Consider the following 18,313-nt stretch of genomic DNA (forward strand, 5'->3'; position numbering starts at 1 on the left):
TGACACTTGGCCTCTTTTTCCTTCAGCCCAGTTGTCTGCAGAGGCTCTCCTTGCTTATTGTGAGCAGTGTTTGGTCTCAAGTAGGGGCGGGGTGCATTTTAATGAAGTATGTGGTGGTGTGTTTGCAAAATGAGACCTGTCTCCCACTGCTGCATCCTTGGCATTCTTAACAAAAGACAGCTTAACTGGCTCATGGTTAACTAAAGTGAAGGGAGACCCACCTTGGTGGTCTCTCAGTAATTTCTGCTATCTCCCCTCTTCTGGGACTCCATACAAACACGGGCAGGACCCATTTAATGCTCTGGCCTGGGGAAGGACCTAGGTCATTTCCCTTCATTCCTTGCCTTCAGTGTGGAATTATATAGCCAAAGCTTTCCTATAGGCACATGGATAATAGCAGGGAAATGACATAAAAGTACATTATCAAGCTTACAACAGAACCTATCCATGAGGCCCATGCCAGTCCCACCTCAGCTTCTGATCTGCTACCACAGTGTAGATGTCACCCAGAAACCTGTATGTAGTCCAGTGCTCCAGCAGGCTGAAGAGGTTCTGTCCTGCCAAATGGCCACTTCTCACAGTTTGGGTTTCCTTTTTTTTAAGTTTATTTACTTATTTTGAGAGAGGGAGAGCACAAGTGGGGGAGGGGCAGATAGAAAGGGAGAGAGAGGGAATACCAAACAGCGTTCCACTGTCAGTGCAGTGCCCGATGCGGGGCTTGAACTCATGAACAGTGAGATCATAACCTGAGCAGAAATCAGTCACTTAACTGAAAGAGCCACCCAGGTTCCCCCACAGTTCAGGTTTCTGTATCCGGATCTGCTTCTTCCCCAAGCCAATGACCCCAGAAATGTCTTCTCTCTAAGAAAAAGCATACCCACACATGGAGTGCCAAAGTACAACACAAAAACCAACCATTCATACCCACAGGAATATCCATTTGGAGGATGGATGAGATGTCCTTACATTTCTTTCCTTTCTCTCCCTCCTTTGTCCCTCTCCTCATTGCCACCTATAAAATACACTTAGGAGGTAACTTTGTTCCAGGAAAGGGCTTATTGTGGGATTCCTTGAAGTCAAATGCCACTTCACCCCTCTCACTCCTGCACTTGAAGCATAACTGGGTGTGCCCATGTTTGATTTGAATGCTGGTTTTTAGCATCACATCTGTTATTCAAGCCCAGGAACACCTAGACTCTCTAAACAACCTGGGTTATTTGGCTAACTCTCACAGTCCAACTGTGAAGTGTTTCCCAGGTGATTCCAATGTGTAGGCAGGGCTGAGAACCACTATCCTAGATGGTCCATTAACTCTCTTCCAGCCCTAAATTCCATGGCATAGAGGTTGTAACATCTTCCAAAGCACTGCATGTCCTAACTACCCCCCACTAAGAAAATGCATCTATGTCCTTTGCTTACCTTCGAAACCAAACCCATAACTAGGCTGGAGTTACAAACCATTCACCATCTGGTCTCAGAATATCTTTCCAGCTGCCTCTCTCACCCTCTCTCCTTCCCTACTTTGGGCAGGACCCAGCCACACCAGATTACCCTTGATTTCTCTCAAATTCCAGGCTCTTTCAGGCCAGCATCCCTTTGCTCACACTGTGCTCTGCCCATGCTATACTCCACCCCAGACTGCAAGGAAGTTCCTAGCTTTCCTTCAAGACTAGGTCAAATGTCACCTCTTATGGGACGCTTTCTCTGATATGCACCTCCGTTATGCACCTCCCTTAATTCAGGCCCAACTGCTTAGGCCTTTTGTCCTGGCTGCTCCCTCTCTGGTCCTTCAGCACTATATGCAGCAGGGTTGTGCTGACAGTGCAGAGCCTACTTGGGATTCTCTCTCTCTCTCTCTCTCTCTCTCTCCCTCTCTCCTCCCTCAAAATAAATTAAAAAAAAAACATTTTTAAAAATCTTTTAAAAATCTTTTAAAAATGTTAGGCTAAAATACATCAAAATTTCTGAGGGTTTGTGTGTGTGTGTGTGTGTGTGTGTGTGATCCTGTAAATTTTAGCCAAAGGCAACTGCCTCACCCTAGTTCAGGCCCTGGGATATTCTGTGTCCCTTAGCACTGTGGCTGACTTTCTTACTTCATTCATGTTTCAGCTCAAAGATCACCTCAAGCCAGAAATGGACTCACACATATGGTCACTGACTTACAAAAAAGGCCCTCATTGTGATTCAATGGAGGAAAGGGCAGCCTTTTCAGTAAATGATGCTGGAGCAATTGACTGTCCATATGTGGGATTAGTGTACTGTATTCTATGTAAATCATACTTCATAGAAAAAAGATAAAAGTATTAGCTATTCATGAGGCCATCTGGGACCATCTTGTTTGTTTGCTTGTTTATTGCAGAGAGATGGTGAATGGGGAAGAGGGGCAGAGAGGGAGACAGAGAGAAAGAGAGAGAATCCCAAGCAGGCTCCATGCACAGCGTGGAGCCCAACCCAGGGTTCGATCCCACAACCCTGGGATCATGACTTAAGCTGAAATCAAGAGTTGGACGCCCAACTGACTGAGCCAGCCAGATACCTCTGGGACCATCCTGTTTAAAACAGCACATGCATCACTCTCCAGCACAATACCCTGCTTTACCTTTCATGAAAGCACTTACCACAACTTAACACCGCATTAACCATTCACTGGTTTACTGTCCATCTAACTGCACTAGATTTGAAGTCCATCAGGGAAGGGATTTTGTCTTGTTAAGTGCTTAAAGCAATGCCTGGCACAGAGTAGAAGCTTGATTACTTATTTTCTGAGAGCCCTTAGCATACTGTCCAGTATGATGGCAAGAGGTGTGGAAGCAAGCACACAGGCTCTGGAATTTCACTACCTGAGTGTGTATTCTGATTCTGTTGCCTAGTACCTGAAGGCTATCAGGCAATTTTTCTCACCTTACTGTGCTTCAGTATCCCCATCTCTAAAATAGACAAAACCCCAGTTCTGGCCTAGCTGTAGCCAGAGCAAGGAGCTGAACCTTGCCATTCCTCTCATGGGGGGCCAGTGGGCTCATATAGCCTGGGACTCATCCTGCAATCAGCTCCCTGCTCTTACTCATACCTTCTCTTTGGAAGTCTCTGATATCTTTCAACCCTCTGAAAAGGAAGAGCATATTGTGTACAGTGCTGTTCCCCAACCACTGCTTCTAAAGTACATATCTCAAGCAGACTGTCTGTAGTTTATAAGACAGTTTGTTAGAGCTCCTGGTTTTCCCCTGGCATCTCTTTCTCCAAAATATTCTATGCCAGGATAGAAAGGGCAGTCCCAGCTCATGCAACCTTTAGACACTTCTACTAGCTTCAGATGCAAGTGCCCAAAGAGGGCAAGGAACTTACATTGGGTCCCATGGTGGACCAGGAACAGAAGGGAATTTTGACTTCCTATTCCAATGTTCTTTTGATTATGAGATCTCTTTCATTTTCCCATCTAAACTCTTTCCCCCAAACCCAGGCAAAGCCTCAAATCATAGTGAGTAATGCGTTTCTCAGACTCAAAGACAAGCTGAAAGAAGAGTGGGTTAGGCAAGATGGCATTTGTTGTGAAGCCAAAGCTTGGCTTTGTCTAGAGGAACTAAGTTTTCACTAGAAGTGAAGACAAGTGTGTATCTTTAGGGCTGGCTCTAAGCAGGCTGCATATCACTTCTCCAGGCTGTTTTCTGCCCAGACACTGCAGCCCTCATAGACCCTTTCACCCAAGCATTCAGACCTGTGTATATGTTCTGGATCCAAAGGTGCCCTACGCAATGTTCAAGCTTCTGCATATTTCAGGTTTAGTTATACATGGAAATGTGTTTCCATATAGAGACATTCATTCATGTAGTCAACAAACATGTTTCCCTACCAAGAGAGACACTGGGAGCTTCTGTCAGCATTATTACTGTTTTTTTTTTTTTTTTAAATTTTTTTTTTTCAACGTTTATTTATTTTTGGACAGAGAGAGACAGAGCATGAACGGGGGAGGGGCAGAGAGAGAGGGAGACACAGAACCGGAAACAGGCTCCAGGCTCTGAGCCATCAGCCCAGAGCCCGACGCGGGGCTCGAACTCACGGACTGCGAGATCGTGACCTGGCTGAAGTCGGACGCTTAACCGACTGCGCCACCCAGGCGCCCCGTTTTTTTTTTTTTTTTTTTTTTTTAACCATACTTCAGGTTCACCTGGTGATTTATAATTTTAGAAATAATTCCTGATTCACTTTATGCTTTCTTCTTTATAAAACCCATTTGAGGCCCACCTGGTGATTTCACCGTTATAAATGGGAAAACTGAGGCTCAAAGACCAGGATGTACTTTCTGAAGATCAGAGTTAGTGGCAAACCCAGTACTAGAACTCAAGTTTCCTGAGTCCTTTTTCTGTGCTAACTCCATAGCACCAGGCCACCTCCTCCAGGCATATGCTCCTACACTCTCTCATGGGCAACTGTTTTAGTATTTGAATATCCCTCACTTTTCTTTAATGTCCTACCCCAATCTATGCAGCTAGCATATGCAGTCCAGCTCCTCTGCTTCTGTCACTATGTAACATCTGAGACTTCACAGAGTGTTTTGCCAAGAGAGGCCCTGAATTTCCCCTGAGGGTATAGAGGGAAGAAGTCAGTGGGGAGGAGAATGGAGTGGCTCAGAAATGACTTTAGTGCCAGGGCAGTAAAGAGAAACTGAATGTACTTGCTGCATCTGTATCCCCACCATGTGCTCCACTCTCTGGCTGGCATTGCAGGGTTTTGCTAAGACCTCTAGAAGATGTTCTTATTCACAGAGAGAGAGAGATAGAGAGAGCAATCCCTATGGAGCCCAGCAGTCCCCACTCGGATGATCTGATTCAATGACTCCAGAATGTTTGTATCTCAGGAAAAGTCAAGGCACAGCCTACCCTGATGGAAGGAGCTTCCCACCCAATTTCACAGTGCCACCTACCTTGCTGGATGTCCCCCACTCTGCAAAGTGACCAGAAATTTCTTCAGGAAAACTATAACTTCATTGTCTCATTTATTGACCTCTAGGAAGACTTGCCCAGGGATAAAGCTGAGGCCCACATCCTTTAGTTTCTCTTCAGCCCACCCAATCTGAACCTGGCTGCTAGGCCTCAGAGGCTGGATTCCCTAACTTCTCCCTTGAAGTTCACTTTTTCCAGAGAACCTTCCTTAATTAACTCGATTTTTCTCCACAACCCCTCCCCCAGCTTCATTCTTTCCTGCTCTCTACCCTGCTCTTTATCCTAGGTGGGCAGGAGGCAGGTGATCCTTAGGGACAGTATCACTTGGTCTCCCTTGCCCTCTGACTTCCCATTGGGTTCAGTCAATTGGAAGCACCTGCAAGGGTTAAGAGAGGAGTAGAGTGAAGTCAAGATGTTTCTACTTCTCACCTACCTACCTGTGGTAGCACCTTCTTCTGATAGAATTACCCCTCCTGTTGGTGGCCACCTTTCTATGACTCAAACTCTCTGGAACAGCAAACAGGCCAGCCCCTCACTCAGCTATCTGCCCACTGGGGACCACCTCTCTGGGGTCATGGACTAGGGAAACCACCCTTCTTCTTCTCCCCTGGATGGGAGAAAAGCAGAAGGGAACCAGCAGGTACTTTAAAGAGGGCTATGAGCAGACAGGAGGTGTTCTTTAGGTTGTTGTGACTAGGAGTGCAAGCACAGGGAGAAGGAAATCTCTGGCAGAACTTGGCTCATCTCTGAGGGCCCTTGACTGGCTGGGGTAGTAGACTCTGCTATCTCTTTGCTTCCTGCCTTCCTTCCTTTCTCTGTTACCCCCTTACCTGCCTCCCTCCTTCCCAACCCCCTTGCTGTCACCATAGTCACACATGTATTCATTCACATAGTATCACACACACACGTACACACAGAAACTGGCTCCCCCATGCACTGGCACTCATGTACACACATTTACGTGCAGTTGTCAGCATCATGTGGTACAGACTCCCTTTCCCTTCAGCCTCATCCATGTCCTTCAGAGACATGCAGGGACTCACACACAGACTCACAATGATAATCTCTCTCTCTCTCTCTCTCTCTCACACACACACACACACACACACACACATGCACACACACACAACGGCCCTGTCTGAATTGCTTTAAAAGCCTAGCTTTCTTCCTTTGTCCTCCCCAGCTCCACAGGTACTCCCATCTACCTCTCCAGCTTTGGAGAAGAACTTGGGAACTCAGGCCTGGCTATGACCCCATAGTCTCATCTGAGCAGCAGAATACTGCTTGCTAGCTTATTTGTTCCCTGGAAAGTCAGGAAATACTTATTCCTGAGAGGGAGAAGGGAGGTATCAGAGGCCTTTCCTGCTCTAAGGTGCCAGGCACTCACCCTGTCTTCCCCAGGGCTCAGCAGGCAAGGCAAAGTCAAATAGCTGGAAAGGGCCTGGCTGGCCCAGCTATCCCCTGGCCCTCCCCTCCTCAGCCTGACCTCACTAGGGTAGTTGGAGTTAAGAGGTAAGTTTTTCATCCAACAAATTGTTTTGAACATCTATTATGTGCTACACACAGAGGATACAGTGATGAACAAGATATTTGATCCTTCTTCCTTATGAAAGTAGAGGGAGAAACAGGTTGCAAATCTGTCAAATCATTAATTACCATGATTTGTGGTGAGCTCTATGATGGGAAAGCATCTATCTTGGAGGGCCAGGTAGATTTCCTTGAGGAATTGACAGTTAAACTGAGCTCTGAAGAATGAAAAGGATTTAAACTAGGCAATAGCGTGGTCGGGCAGAAGAAGAGTATTTCAGGATGTGGAAACAGCATGGACAAAGGCCTTGAGGCTGGAAACATTTGGGAGTGTTTGAGAAGCCCAGTGGGGTTAGAGTGTAGTGAAAGCAGGAGAGAGTGGTAGGGAATGACATGGGAGAGGTAAGGAGAGGCATGCTAAAGATTGGACTTGATTCTAAGGATAATAGGAAACTATTGGAGGGTTCCGTGCATGGGAGTAGCATGGTTTGATTTTCATTTTTATTTTTTTTAAGTTTTTTTAATGTTTTTTTTTTGAGAGAGAGAGAGAGAGACAGAGTATGAGCAGGGGAGGGGCAGAGAGAGAGAGGGAGACACAGAATCCAAAGCAGGCCCCAGGCTCTGAGCTGTCAGCACAGAGCTGGAAGCAGAGCTTGAACTCACAAACCACAAGATCACGGCCTGAGCTGAAGTCGGACACTTAACTGACTGAGCCATCCAGGCACCCTGATTTGCATTTTAGAAAGGTCATTCAGGCTTTGGTGGGAAGGATGGATTGGAAGAAGGCAAGAGCCAACTCAGAGAGACCAAAATGAAAGTATATCAGGGAAAGTCCAATTAAGGAAACAACCCATGCTGTATCTTTCTTTTTTTAATTTTTAATTTTTAATATTATTTATTTTACTTAAATATAAGTCCAAATTAGTTAACATATAGCGTAATAATGATGTCAGGGATAGAACTTAGTGACTCATGACTTATATATAACACCCAGTGTTCATCCCAACAAGTGGCCTCCTTAGTGGCCATCATGCATTTAGCCCATTCCCCCACCCAACACCCCTCCCACAACCCTCAGTTTGTTCTCTATATTTAAAAAAATGTTTTTTTCAACGCTTTTTATTTATTTTTGGGACAGAGAGAGACAGAGCATGAACGGGGGAGGGGCAGAGAGAGAGGGAGACACAGAATCGGAAACAGGCTCCAGGCTCCGAGCCATCAGCCCAGAGCCTGACGCGGGGCTCGAACTCACGGACCGCGAGATCGTGACCTGGCTGAAGTCGGACGCTTAACCGACTGCGCCACCCAGGCGCCCCTGTTCTCTATATTTTAGAGTCTCTTATCATTTGCCTTCCTCTCTCTTTTTATCTCATTTTTCTCTCCCTTCCCCTATATTCATCTACTTTATTTCTTAACTTCTACATATGAGTGAAATCATATGATATTCATCCTTCAAACAGAAGGAATTTAACATGTGAACAGGGTTACACAGTGAACAGAAGAGCTGAGAAGCCAAATAGAGGATGGTGAAGCAGCCCACAGTTTAACAGCAGCAGGAGGCCACTGTCATCCTTAGGCTGGAGGAACAATGGGAAGTGGTGTCATGTTACTGGATCCCATAAGCTGGCTAATTAAGTGGGAACTAGAACCACACAGAGTTGCCTAGTGACAGATGGAGCACAGAGGGGACATAGCGGCTGCCATAGCCAGCGCACAAAGCAGAACCAGAGGTAGAGAAAGACTTACTTCCTCTTGCTATCTAATCTTCCACCAGTGCCTCCCATTGGCCAGACCCAACATAGAACAGAGGGAGGGAAGGGCCAGAGACAAGATCTGAATATAAACTCACAAATGACAAACACAAAAGGCTGGTGTCACCATCCAGGTAATGAATGCTGGTGGCCTGAGCTAGGTGGACTAACTCATTGCTTTGCTACTCCCTGCACCCAAACATCATGACATTTCCAGCAGCCCATCCCAAAGATAAGCCTTCTTGAGTATCTTATGGTCAGGGAAAGTGTGATAGGGTTGAGGCACAGAGCACAAAGGAGGCTCCAGTCACAGGCTGTCACATTTCTAGGAGGACAAATCCCTGAGCAGAGGTTTCAAGTACTCAGGCTACCACTGCTTCCTTCTCACCAAATCTCCAAGGTACTAATTGTTCCCATATCTTCTGGACATCAGGAAAATTCTAGAATTCTCAGTCCTTTCTAGGAGAGTCTGTCCTATGACTTTGCTAATCTCATCTTCTTAGAACACAGCTCTGGCTCATGACACTCCTTGACTTGAGAACTATCAATGGCTCCCCATTACCTGTAGGAGAAAGTCAAAATTTAGCTTGTGGACATCTGTGATTGTCTAGGAACTGGCTCCAATCTACCTCCCTAACTTGATCTCCCCCTTCTATTAAATAGTAGTACTAATTGCTATTTATTGAGATGTCTACCATGTGCTGGATGTTATTTTAAGAGCTCTACATGTATTATCTCATCAAATTCTTATAATATCCCTATACAGAAGGTCTTATAACTATCCTCACTTTGCAGATGAGGAAACTGAAGCCCAAAGAAGTAAGGTAAAATTTCCATGGTTACACAACTGTAAGAGCCAGAGTTGTAGCCTCTATCCATAACTGATGCTTTACTCAGTTTGTACCCACCATGCCACGCATCTTTGGATTCTTTTTTGCTTCCTTTCCTTTGTTTGTCCTAGATGAAATTCTATGGGATCCAGTGTCTTTTGGGAAGGCTCTCTCGATCCTCCCCATTCATAGTGCTTTAAACATAGCAATTCTGTGAGCAGAAACTCTCTTAACTCTCATGTGGCATCATAAACCAAGCCTAGTCTTCCAAGACAGACAGATCTCAGTGTGAAAGTTGTGACCTTAGGCAAGTCATTTCACCTTGCTAAGCAGCCTCAGTTTCCTCATCCCTAGTATGGAGCTAATGATAATTTAGAGCCTCCAAGGTGGCCAGAGACATTAAGTGAGGCAGTGAATAAAAATGAGGTCTCTGACAGTGGAAGTAGCATCTCTTGGCTTGCTGGTTTCCTTAACATGTTCATTGGTATTCTCTCTCAGAGAATTAAGCTATAAGTTGGGGAGGCAAAGGCCCTTCCCTGAATGGCTGTGTCCCTGAAGAAAAGAAATGAAGTGGTCAATTATTATGGCCCCTCCACATTCAGCTCTGTGTTCTGTGCTCTATTTACCTTCTCTTCTGCACTTTGATGGCTCCCCTTGAGGCAGTGTCATTATCCTCATGTCACAGATAAGAATGCCAAAGCCTTATAAAAAGAAATGAGAATAGAAAACAGGCCAGCCTGAGGCTCAGGCCCCTGCTCTGAAAAGCAGGCCCCAGTGCATTGTGGGAAAAGCTGTTCTATTGCCAAAGAAAGGCCCAGTCCTTCCTACTTTCCAGAGTCTTGGTATAGAAGAGCCACCTTCTGCCAGTCATAGATGGTGGTACCCACTGTGTCTGGTGAGTTTTACTCTATAGACTGCACATGCCTTTGAGGCATCCTCTGGGATTAAGCCACTTATCAAACACTCCCTAGAGTAAACCACCCATGATATCACCAAAGCTCTCCATGCAGACAGATATTCACAAACCATAACGATGTTTTAAAACAATTTATAAAATAATATTACATCCAGCTCAGGATAAATGGGGTTGGCCTTGGGTATAGGGCCCAAAGTGTGAGCCACTACAAATCTGGCAGCAGAGTCGGGCTATGTATTCATCTCTCTGGCCCTGTACTCCAACTTCTAATTTGTATATAATTCATAAATTTTTACTTCCTGTAGCAAATATTTCTAGAACTCCAGCCTGTGGCATCTGTGACTATGAAAAACTGCGACAGAATGCAAAGAAGAAACCAAATAGGGAAAAAGCAAATTCCCACCTACTACCTGATTTCTTTCAGATCCTGGACCTGTGGGCTGGTACGTATTTGCATGTCTGGAATCTGTTCTCACTGGCCACCTCTGCTCACTAGCTTCTTTCCTAGAATAATGTGTTCTTCTATGTGCTTCTCTCTTGTCCTCCAGAGAGCCTCACACAGCCTCAATGCTTGAAATATATATGGACTGATAAATCACCCAATGCCTATAACAGTCATCCTTCACCCACATATATGTACTGCATTTAACAGTTGGGGAAGTGCTTGCACATACATTATCTTATTTGACCCCACCCCCCACCAAATGTGCAAAGAGGTACCATGAGAGAGAGATGGTAAGTGGAATGCACACTGGACAGGGATGCAGGACTCCCAGGTGCAAGTCCTGCCATGGCTACTTACTCATTCTGTGACCTTAAGAAACTTTTCCCCTAACTATAAAATGAGGGGATTGGATCAGTTCAGGTACATAAGTTTACACAATAGGCAGTGGCTACCTGGATCACTACCTGAAGGTAGATTCTGAGGACATCTAGGCTAAAGGAGAAGGAGTGAATGAATCAGCAATATCTGCCATGGATGAGGGAGAGGGAAGCAATAGCATAGCACCCTTTTACCCTCTTTGGATTAGGCGGTATTTAAGAGCCCATTCAGTTCTGAGGGTTTTGGGTTCTCAAGTGCTTTGCCCCAGAGGCTACTCAATGAGCTGAAGGCAGAGCTGTGTCTAGACCCATTTCTCTACTTCATAGGCTTTTCATCTCCCCTTCCAAGCTCCACTGGGGCACTGAATAATTTACTTAAGTCCTAGGTGCCAAATTGATATTTTCCAAGTATTTGTTTTGTAGCTTGGGGAAAGCTACTTCTCCAAATGTTGTTTTCAAGGTAAACTCATGTTGTAGCCTTGATCAGTACTTTAATATTACATGCATTTAATGGATAAAATTTGGTAAGAACTGACAGTAAAGTGAAGAAAATAAAAATCATATATAACTTTGCCACCCAGGGTCATCGGTGTACACATTTTGGTGTACTTCTTTGTAGTCTTTTATATGTACATATAAATATATATATATAATATCAATGTATATATTATATATGTATATTTTAAAAGTATTTAAAAATTGTATGAGTACATAAAATAAATATATAAAAATGTATAACATTTAAATAGATATATATATATTTAGCATTATATAGCAAATATATATTTAGCATTAATAACATTATATATATACATATATATACATATATATAGATATATACATATACATATATATACACATATATATACATATATATACATATATATACATATATATAATGCTATTAAGGAGCCTCCAAAATTGTGATTTAAAGAAATAGCGGTCCAGTGTTCTATCTTGTGGGTGAGCTGTAATTTATTTAAACAATCTCCTATTGTTGGGTTTTTAGGGTGTTTCCAATTTATCTTAAGCTGCCAAGTTTTAAACAGTGCAGAGAGTCTTCTTAGTGCAAAATGGCTTCAGCACAGGGCAGGGGAATGGCTGAGATGTACTCTTAAATCTCCTCTTGTGCTAAATACCCTCTCCAAGGGAATGTCTTCTTTTCTGTTCTGCCTGGGAAATTTATTTCAGTAATGGTTGGGATTATTTTTGTCTGCTCTCTGAGCTGACACACTATTCCTCTATTCCTCCAAGTTCTCAAGTGGTTCTTCAACTAAATCCAAGCTGCTTATAGTTTTGGCCTTCTTGGTGATAAATCCCCATTCCTGGCTTATCCACCCACCCACTGTGGTAGCTGCCAAGAAGCAGTCTTTGCCAGGGCCCACAAAATTAACTTTAGGGGTACCTTCCAGAGCCAAGTGGCCAACCAGAGCAGCCAAGATCCTTCTAGAGTTGGCATGGGAGGAATGTAGGGACAGCTGAAGCCAGGGACTATGGTGGCAAGAATGTCTGAAGGGTGTCTGCAAGATGGGAGACCTAACCTGTGGAGTCTTCTGTTCATGACCAGGGGACTCCTGAGTTTCTGGTGGAGAAAACAAATGAAACAAAGACAAGAATACCAATGATTTCTCACACACTTTCTGAAGTATACCAGCTGACATTGCCTTCCCCCTCTATCCTTAGGAACTAGATGGGGCAAGGGTTATGGTTCTCATTTGAAGCATAAGGTAAATGAAGCCCAGAGAAGAGAAATAACTTACCCAGGGAGGAAAACCTATCCATCCATTCACTAGATGAACAAAGTCAGGCACTATGCTGGTCACAAAGATGAATACAGCTCAATCCTTATCCTTTACTGGGCAATAGCCAAGTGACAGAAATGGCAAACAAGAGAGATGTGGTCCCCACCATGAAGAAGCTCTTTTGACTATCAGGTTGGTTACTTGCACAGGCTGCTCTGTCCAGTCTCTGGCATGGACTGTATACTAGGGTGCTAAGCAGGGTCCCTAGGACTTTTGGAGGCTGGACAGAGGATTGTAGCCTTCCATACCTCTATGTTTGTGGACTGAGTGGCATATCATTCCTCTGGACCAATACTATTCCCTTGAGGAGGGATCTGAGCCATGAGTGCACAATTCAAATGATATAGCAGAGGTTTCAGGTTTTTCTTCCTTCAGGAGTAGTAGGCTCCCTGTGGCTGGGGATGTGCAAGTGGAGGCTGTGAGAACACCTGCTGGGATGCTATAGAGAGTTATGGGGCATCAGGAGCCAGTGGCAGTGGGCATGGAGTGGAACCAGGTGGACTTCCATATCTTTTCCTGGTTTGGAAGCTGAAATTTAGAGATTCTGCCCAGTTGTTTTCCAGAGATGAACCCAGAGAGTTCCGCCATAGACAGATAGTGGGACACAGTCCCCCAGCCAGGTCAACAAAGTTCCCCTTTGGCTAGTAAGTTGTCTCCAAGAGACCTCTTGATATCCCTGCCATTCTCCTTATGCCTCAAGAACTCTAGTCCCCATCCTCAATGTATCCTTTGTTGCTAGGTGACAGATGAGCCTTGGACACCAAACCTACTGTGGTTTGGCATCTGCCTGGAGGAGGTAGGAGATGCTGGGGATCAGGTAGCAAGTTTTATGCCTCATAATGCAGGTCTACTCTGAGCATTGTGTAGCCCAGCCATGCCCCTTGCTCCTGCTGACCCATCTGGAGTCTTAGTGTCTGAAGTACTCAGTAGAAGATATATAACTGGGTAAGAGTTTCCCAGGGAATGGAATAGTGAGAGAAGGAAGGAAGAAAGAAAGGAAGAAGGGAAGGAAGGAGAGGAGGAGGAAGGGAGGGAGGAGGGATAGAGGAAACTTTTATCAAACTTCACCTATGTGCCATGCCCCATATTAAACCCCAAAGGAAGCATGGTTTAATGGAAAGAGCAAAGACTTTAGAGTCAGATGTTCATTCATTCATTCACTCACAATTTTATCCATTTATATAACAAATGTTTATTGAACTCACTATGCATCAGGCATTGTGCTAGATACTGGGGATATACAGTGAAAAACCATGACCTCTGACCTCATGAAACTACAGTCTGCTGGGAGAAACAGACATAAAGCAAATCATTCCCCCAATTTGATTCCAAATTACAAAGTGTGATAAATGCTCTGAAAAAAAAATAGAAAGGCTTTGAGAGTATATAGCAAGGGGAGCACAATTCAGGTGGTGGGGAGGGGAGTGTCAAAGAAATCCCCTATGAAGAAAAGCCCTAAAATGAGACCTAAAGGTTGAGTAGGAGTTGCTAAATCAAGAGCCAAGGGAAGAATGTTTCACATAGAGGGACTACTTTAAGCTAGGGCTTCAAGATGGGGAAGAGATCAGAGTGCATGAAGAATTGGAAGGAGAGTGTTATTACTGGGGCAAAGAGGTTCAGCCACCCTGCGGGATTTGTTCCTTCCTAATCCCCTTCCAGGTATCCAAGTGTCAGGGACTGTAGGCTCCACTTGAAAGGAGGAATGAGGCCTGTGAAGGAAACCAGCTGCTCAGTTCCTGTGGAAACAGTAACCTGTCAAACCTCCCTAGTCCTGAGCCCAGCTCTGCCTTTCATCAAGCAACCCAGCATGGTACAGGAAGGCTTAGTGGGGCATTCTTGAAACTGTAAGCCAGCCTGGCTATCCTCACCTTGTTCTTAAAAATCTGCTTCTAGCACTCTGAACAATAGCCAAATTATGGAAAGAGCCTAAATGTCCATCAACTGATGAATGGATAAAGAAATTGTGGTTTATATACACAATGGAGTACTACGTGGCAATGAGAAAGAATGAAATATGGCCCTTTGCAGCAACGTGGATGGAACTGGAGAGTGTTATGCTAAGTGAAATAAGCCATACAGAGAAAGACAGATACCATATTGTTTCACTCTTATGTGGATCCTGAGAAACTTAACAGAAACCCATGGGGGAGGGGTAGGAAAAAAAAAAAAGAGGTTAGAGTGAGAGAGAGCCAAAGCATAAGAGACTCTTGAAAACTGAGAACAAACTGAGGGTTGATGGGGGGTGGGAGATGGGTATTGAGGAGGGCACCTTTTGGGATGAGCACTGGGTGTTGTATGGAAACCAATTTGACAATAAATTTAATATATTAAAAAAATCTGCTTCTAGTGCCCCCACCCCAAATATTTTCTGATTGCCTATTCTGTGCCAGGCCTATGCTGGGTGCTGAGGATCTAAAGATGAATTTGACAGTTTCTCCCTCAATGAGTGGGGAGACAGGCATAAATAAACAATTACATTTATCATCAGGAAGTCTTCAGTATCTAACTTTAATCTCTCCTGCTGCATTCTGGGATGATGTCATGCCAGATTCTTTTATATAAGTCCTCCCTCAGTTTCCTGACATCACCTTGGTAGGCTACAGTAGAAGCTTCAGCCATCAAGCTGAACTTCTGCTACTGTTCTCTGATCACCAGGAGTGAAGACTTCCAATTTCCCTCTGGCTTTAATGTCTCCACTGCTCTGTCTCCCAACACCCAGAACTCAACAGAAAAGTATTTATGTGAGCCTGAGCTAGTGGTAGGGGTGAGGTGAGGTTCATCAGAAGCCTATGAATTCCTACCTCTCTGAGAATCAGAGAATGGAAGGGGACAGTGGACTTCAACTTATTCCAGAAGTTCTCCTGGACTTACCCCGGGAGTAGAAAGCACCCTGGGATCCTGAGGGATTTGGCGGCAAGAGTCATAGAGACACTGGACAAGGAGAGGCCCCAGTCTCCTACCCCTCCTACCCCAAGCCATGTCAATTGCTAGGAGTGTCAGCCATTCTTCCTGGGGGGCACAAGAGGAGAGCAATCTTAGTGATAGAGAGTGGAGGCTTGAGAAACAGGCAGCTAGAGGTTGAATCTGTGTAAGCTGTGGGGTTGTGATAGGTATCACCAACATTCACCAATAGCAGTCTTTCTTTGCATTTCTAGGTACACAGAGTATTAGATGTCCCCATTTGCTTGAAGTTATATGTGACCATGTGACTAGTTCTGGCCAAAGAAGTGAGGACAAAAGTGACAGGGGTCACATCTGGATCTAAACATTTAATGGCAGGTTTTCAACTCTCTACATTTGTCTTCCATAGTTTCGGTAATGGTGGAAGCCCAGGTTTAGATGGTGGTGTTATTGTTTTAAAATGGTGGCTTCTCCCTCAGCCTGGATTCTCCTGCTGACCCATGATAAACATATAATACGAGTGACAGTAAACTTTCTTTTTAAATCCCTGAGATTTAGGTGATGTTTACTACTGCAGCATAATCTGGCCTGTACTGCCCCAAATGGGAAATTATGGGCAAGTTACTTACCCTTTCTGTGCCCCAGTTTCCTCATCTGTAAAATTAGAGTCATAAAAGTCCCAATCTCCTGTAAAGATTAAGTGGGTCATACATAATGGGCTTAGAACAGTCTGAGATATATGATAAAGCATATAATCAATGTTGGATCTATTACTATTGTCTCTTACCTGGAAAATCTTCTTCATCTTGATCTGATTAAGCAGAGATAAAGAAACAGACAATCATTTTGTGTTGGATCGTTCTGCGCAGCATCCTTGCCAAGTGCTATCTGGCTCTTCTGGAGGTCCTAGTACTGGTTATAAAGACAGAGGTGCAACATGTTCATAGATACCTTCCCTCTCTTCACCCCTAGTGCATCTATATTAGGGGTGGCACTCAGACCTGGGATTCCTTCCTCCTTGTCTGGTATGTGTTTTTTTGACACTGACAAAATGCAGGGCACTAGTTTCTGCTGTCACTGATATAGTCATGGGGGAAAGGAGCTAAGGGACTTTCCTCTCAAGCTGCTTGGAAATCATATAATCCCCACCCTACCCCCCACAGTCATCTGCCCCATGCTGTCATTGGACTTCCCTCAAAGACATCTCCCTAAACATGTGTCCTGGGCTCTGATCAAATTCCTCGGTTGCTCTCCTAACCTCTTATGTCCTTTTTGAAAGGGGCTTCCTACTGTCTTCCTCCATCAAACCACTGGTGTATTCTTCCCAGACTCACAAAAATTGGCTTTGTGCCTCTCCATTATCCATGCTTCCTGTGGTGTTCACACCCCCGCCTCCAGGCTGAATTTTAGCAGAGGCTGGGAACTAAGCTTGTTTGGCTCAAGTGTGGGAAGATAAAAAATATATTTGCACCTTATGGGACCCTGTGGTCACACTCATGAGGTACCATCTGAGTGATGTGGAGAGGCTGGACCCCAAATGTCACTCCTACCCATCACTCACAATGTCTCACTGCCATCATTTAGGATAAGGTATTGCCTTGCAAAGAACCCAGGAAAGCTACTGGTCCTGTTCATGTAGATTAATTAAGGTAGTTATCTGGTCTGAGGAATTCTTCATTGGAATCATCTGAGGTACATGTTATAGATGCAGATTTCTGAAGTGGTTTCATGGGGCTTTTTGTCTGCTATTGGAAGAAGGGCTGCTAGGGGAAGGGATGGAGCAAATTTTGAGCATTGGTCCTTATTGCTCCCATCCAGAACCCATCTACAACCTCTGCTTGTGACAATACCTCTGAGGTCTGAATTCAGATACCATTGTACCCTTGAGTCTCTACTTTTAAGTAAAATGAGAGTGGGGGCTCCACAAGATTTAGGAAAGCAGTTGTAGTATTTGCCACTTTGGAGAATAAGGACTAATAAGAAGCATGGGCTGAAACACAGCAAGAGGAGTCCATGCTCGAGGTGGAACTGCTGGTCAGACAGCACAAAGAATTCCTGGCAATAAGACTTCCTCCTATTTGTGCACTGGTATTGAGTTCTTTCATATTCACACTCTTCTTTAAGCATCTCATAGCACTGTGTGGATACTAATTATTTCTATTTTACAGAATTGGCAGTCGGATCTCAGAGAGATTAAGTCACTTGCTTAAGATCACATAGTTACTAAGTAGTAGAGGAGAGATTCAATTTTAGGTCTTCTGCCCCTCAGTGATGATTATAGGTCATTCTGTGTCAGCTGTATGGATGCTGGCACAGATTTCAGGTCTCAGAGAGGCCATCAAGTAGGTTGGAGGCCTCACAGTGTCCCTTACGCCCATTGTGATGTCTTCCTTCTCCTTAGGGAAGGTCTGAAAGAGATGGACCCCAGTCCTTGTGGGTAATTAATCTTGGGTAATTACATGCCTGAAATTGTTTTCCATTGGGCTCCCAGCTCTCAGAAGCCACTGTTTGAACAAGTGTGTCATCCCTGGATGATCTCTGAACTGGCCAATAAGGCACGTACATCTCTGCTGCAGTGGGGTACTTTTGGAGTAGAAATACAAGTCTCCATTATCCCCCCATGGGCTGATCCCAATAGCTTACCTGCTAGGTGACATTCAACCCAGTGAGAATGTAAATGGGGCACAAGTTGGCCTAGTGAAACCCCTATTTTAAAGTAGAAAAGCCAGAGTCAATTGAATAGAACTCTCTGCTGAGACAATTTGGAAGAGGAAATTTCCTAGCTCCTCTTTATGTCTTCATGGCAAGTAAGAACCCTCTCTGATTG

At 44.5% G+C, this 18,313-nt stretch overlaps 1 long non-coding RNA gene across 1 annotated transcript; it reads right to left on the minus strand.

The window, feature by feature from the left end:
- Nucleotides 1–721: 721 nt before the first annotated feature.
- On the minus strand, nucleotides 722–16,393 carry LOC116737907. Its single transcript, XR_004343252.1, has 3 exons — nucleotides 16,274–16,393; nucleotides 16,116–16,173; nucleotides 722–861 (listed from the first exon to the last, which is right to left on the minus strand). It is a non-coding gene; the product is annotated as an uncharacterized LOC116737907 (long non-coding RNA).
- Nucleotides 16,394–18,313: the final 1,920 nt, after the last annotated feature.

This window comes from Lynx canadensis, chromosome X (genome assembly GCF_007474595.2).
Source record: "Lynx canadensis isolate LIC74 chromosome X, mLynCan4.pri.v2, whole genome shotgun sequence".
NCBI classification, from domain to species: domain Eukaryota; kingdom Metazoa; phylum Chordata; class Mammalia; order Carnivora; family Felidae; genus Lynx; species Lynx canadensis.